At 47.3% G+C, this 4389-nt stretch overlaps 1 long non-coding RNA gene across 1 annotated transcript; it reads right to left on the bottom strand.

The window, feature by feature from the left end:
* Positions 1–2964: 2964 nt before the first annotated feature.
* On the bottom strand, positions 2965–3852 carry LOC117871535. The gene is made up of 3 exons (XR_004644265.1): positions 3787–3852; positions 3307–3377; positions 2965–3089 (listed from the first exon to the last, which is right to left on the bottom strand). It is a non-coding gene; the product is annotated as an uncharacterized LOC117871535 (long non-coding RNA).
* Between the last annotated feature and the right edge of the window lie 537 nt (positions 3853–4389).

Here is a 4389-nt window from a genome sequence, read left to right as displayed (position 1 = left end):
TCCAGCATGGAGCAAACAGGAGACACTGGATCTGACTGCTGTATGGCAGTGGTTCCCAAACTTTAACAACCTGTGATCCCCTTTCACTAAAATGTCAAGTCTTGTGAACCCCCTTCTGAAAATGAATATTTCCAGGGATTTTCTCCTTTACCTGAGTATAAATTATAAAAGCAGTGATCTTAGAAATATAAAATTTGTTTTTATGACATGCTTATTACACACTATTTTTTAACAACTATTATTTAACATTGCAGTATTTTTATTACATTATGAAAACGGCAACACTCTTCCAAGATCTCACTTTCGTAGGGTTACCATATTTTAAGTGTCCAAAAAGAGGACACTCCATGGGGCCCTGGCCCCGCCCCAGCCCCGCCCCAACTCCGCCCCTCCCCTGAATGCTTCCCCCCCCCACCCCTTGCCCTCCCTGCTTCCTGCAGGCAGCAGGTAAGCTGGGGCTGGGGCGGGAGGGCGCAAGGAGGCGCGGCCCAGTCTGGCTCCCCCGGCTGAGCAGCTCCCTCTGGCGGCCGGCTGGCCCAGGCCAAGAGGCTCTGGCCCCGGTGTCTCCTGCCCGGCTTGGCTCGGGTCCTGGGGCGCTGGCCCCTGGCCGAGCACCGCCGGCCCCGGCCCGGCCCTGGCCCCCGGCCGAGCACCCCTGGCCCGGCCCCAGCCCCCGGCCGAACACCCTGGCCCGGCCCCGCACCGCCGGGCCCAGCGGCTCCGGCCCCCGGCTGAGCACCGCCGGCCCCTCCCTCCCTATTTTCCCGGACATGTCTGGCTTTTTGGGATTTCCTCCCGGACGGGAATTTGAGGCCCAAAAAGCTGGGCATGTCCAGGAAAATCCGGACGTATGGTAACCCTAACTTTCGTAGCTTGTATCTCTTTGAATAAGCCTGTTATAAGACAAAGCTCCTACGTTTCATCAATGAGTATCAGATGTGAAACAGCATGAAGGTATTTAAAAAGCCAACTCGAAGACTCTTTGTCGCATATTCTTTCAAGTTCCTTTTCCTAGCTTGTGAGTAAATATTTAGTCTTGGAAGAAATGCTGTGTTGTCAGTTTTGGGAGGAGCTGTGGCAAACCCCAAGGGAGTTTGGTCTCTGCTTTAGGCCTCTCCAACTGGAATTTATGCTTGAAGTAGTGTTGGTGGGAATTAGACACTGGTATTTGGGCTGAGATCCATAAAAATGGGGATTGCGTGCATGCTGTTTTTGACCAACTCTGTTTAAAGACTGGTGTAAAATAAACAAGTTGCACTAAGATTATACCCAGACTGTGTCAGTAATTTTTCCTCTAACTGGCAGCTGCCTTGGAAGGCTCTCACGTCTATACCACTTTGCACCGGGGTGCCAGTAATAAACAGTGATGGAGAATAGACCTTTGGAAGTAGTTTTAGTGGGATAACGGTATGACTGTGCTTTCTGATCATCTTTAATGGTATCTACTCATGTGTATACTGGGAAATGGCTTTGATAGCTGTATAATACCATATGGCTCTGGCTGGAATATTTATAGCCTCCCTGCTTTCCTCACAACTGGAGACACCATTAGCTGACTATGCTCAGTGTATCGCACCCTATCAAGGACATTTTTGACACTACTATTTTAATATTTGTATTTAATCTGGCAGAGAACATGTGTTTGTTTGCTTGGGGGGGTGGGGGTGTCTCTTTTCTTTCTGGAGAAACGTTCCTTGTGAACAGATTGACAGGCTCCCCTGTCCTGCCCGCCTTACGGGGAGGCGCAGGAAATTCAGGAAATGGCTAGCGGTGTATCAGCACAAAGTGCTGCCCTCCCCTTTCGCTACTGGGAGCGGTTTCTGCCACGCAGCGTAGCAGTTTGGTAAACTGTTTGTTAAATTGCTACCGCCTGTCCATGGGGTTGCGAATCAGGAGGGGATGGGGTATGTGGTCAAAAACGATCCCGATCTGCTTCCTGACCGGAGTGGCCACTTTCATTGCATTCGTGAAAGGGGAGGTAGGGTTTGTAGGTATAGAGCGTGCCCCTGAGCCCAAGGTGAGACCACAGTGGCCCCTTTTAATTTTTTCCACTGGCTTCTCCTTGCTTAGTTCCAAGAACTGGGCTGCTCATGCACCTGTCACTGGTCCAGGGATGGTTGCAAAACGGGAGGGATGGGGTTGTGGTGGAAAACACTCCCAATCTGCTTCCTCTGGGGGATGGTTGCGAAACGGGAGGGATGGGGTTGTGGTGGAAAACACTCCCGGTCTGCTTCCTCTGGGGGATGGTTGCGAAATGGGAGGGATGGGGTTGTGGTGGAAAACACTCCCGGTCTGCTTCCTCCTGGCTAATGTGCCAAATTGATCTATTGCATGATTGAGGCATGCTGTTTCACTTTTTTGTGTGTGAATCCGTGAAAAGGGAGGTAAGGTTTGGGGGAACGGAGCTTGCCCCTGAGCCCAAGGTGAGACCACAATGGCCCCATTTCATTTTTTCCACTGGCTTCTCCTTGCTTATTTCCAATGACTTGGCTGCTCATGCACCTGTCACTGGTCCAGGGATGGTTGCAAAACGGGAGGGATGGGGTTGTGGTGGAAAACACTCCCAATCTGCTTCCTCTGGGGGATGGTTGCAAAACGGGAGGGATGGGGTTGTGGTGGAAAACACTCCCGGTCTGCTTCCTCTGGGGGATGGTTGCAAAACGGGAGGGATGGGGTTGTGGTGGAAAACACTCCTGGTCTGCTTCCTCCTGGCTAATGTGCCAAGTTGATCTATTGCATGATTGAGGCATACTGTTTCACTTTTTTGTGTGTGAATCCGTGAAAAGGGTTTTTTTTTACTTTACTCTTCCAATTTTCATCATATACATGGATACAAATACAGAGAACAATTTTTTAATGGAAAAAACATTTATTATTATAATCTGGTATATGCATGAAAAATGTCTTTTGGTTGCTTTATGTTTTGAACAAGAGGCATTTAAACAAATTGTTTTGGGGGGGGGTAAAGAAGTGAACTATGCACATTTCTTGCAGTTGTACTCTTTCTTGGCATCAGTCAAGTAGTCTTGATTGGTTCCTTCTGTAATGCAGGGCATATGTGCCCATCTCTTGCAAGAATCACACTGTACCTTTGATAAGTAACAATTAAGAAATGAATTCACAGAAGTTATAATGTTACACATACTTTTCATTCACCCATGCTATTCCTTCTACATGTCAGCATTACCTAACATATGTATGCCTATCAGCATGAAGAAAATGTTTACTGATGTGGTTTTTTTACAAGAATCATGATCCTTAGGCAGTTTATGTTATTTATTTATCATATAATTCTATGTTTCTTACCATCGTGCAATCCTCACTTTCCTTTTCACAGTTGACGAGGTTGCAGTATATGCAGTAGTCTTCCACGTTTTCTTAAAAATATATATATCGTTATGAAATGAATACATTATGACCAAAACTGAAAATGCAAATCTTCATTTATTAATTAATGTCAATATTTTAATCCAGTCAATGGTTTGAACGTATCTTTTCCTTTTTTGTGACTCATATTTTCTCAAATTTTTAGTTTACTGCCCCTGTATCTAAAAATGCCAATTTCATTTAGCTGGCCGATCAATAGCAATCATCATTCACCTGATTCAAATTTTTGTGTACTTAAGGATATTATTGGTTCATAGTCACCATTACAGAACCAAACCTGTGAGATATTCCACTTTAAGGGTATTAAGATAACTGTCTGCTATGTGACATAATTCCACTCTTCATGTTATCTTCACATGTGCCTAATGAGACAACAGTACATGGTAGGAAAGTAATGACCTGACTCCTTCATTAGAAGAATTGCTATATGTCTTCTAAACGCAATATTAGCCTCTTGTGTTGTTTCTACCATACTTATGTCTTTGAGCTCCAAATATGCTTCTGCAAACTAACAACACTGATATTTAGAATAAACATCATAATTACCAGAGGTGAAAGTGGGCCGGTTCAGCATACTGGTAAGACCCAGCCACTTGTACCGGCCCTTACACGGCTGACGTTACACTTCCGCTGTGGTAGTGCTTTATGTTTTAATGTCGCTGCCCCCTTTAGCACCCTCCCCTGCCCCCCTGCATCAGCGCCCCTGCCATAGGGTCCGGCAATGCTGTTGGATGCTCCTGGCAGGGCTGCCAACAGTGGGGGAGCAAAATGTGCCCTGGGTTCCGGCGATTTACAAGGGCCTGGTTCTCCTGGCCACTGCAGCAGCAGCTGTGAGGAAGGGCTGGCTGGTGGAATCTGGCCCTCCAGCACCGCACCTTCCGCTGCAAACCCCATCCCTTCTGGGGGTCAAAAGCCCACCCCACACACCTTGGCAAGGACGCTGGTGCAGTGCCCCACAGGGGCCGCCATGAATATGTCGGAGGCTCCCCCTGCATCCGTCTT

This window comes from Trachemys scripta, chromosome 2, assembly GCF_013100865.1.
Source record: "Trachemys scripta elegans isolate TJP31775 chromosome 2, CAS_Tse_1.0, whole genome shotgun sequence".
NCBI lineage: Eukaryota > Metazoa > Chordata > Testudines > Emydidae > Trachemys > Trachemys scripta.
Note: the sequence above shows the minus strand (reverse complement) of the source record. Positions and strands in the feature narration are given on the sequence as shown.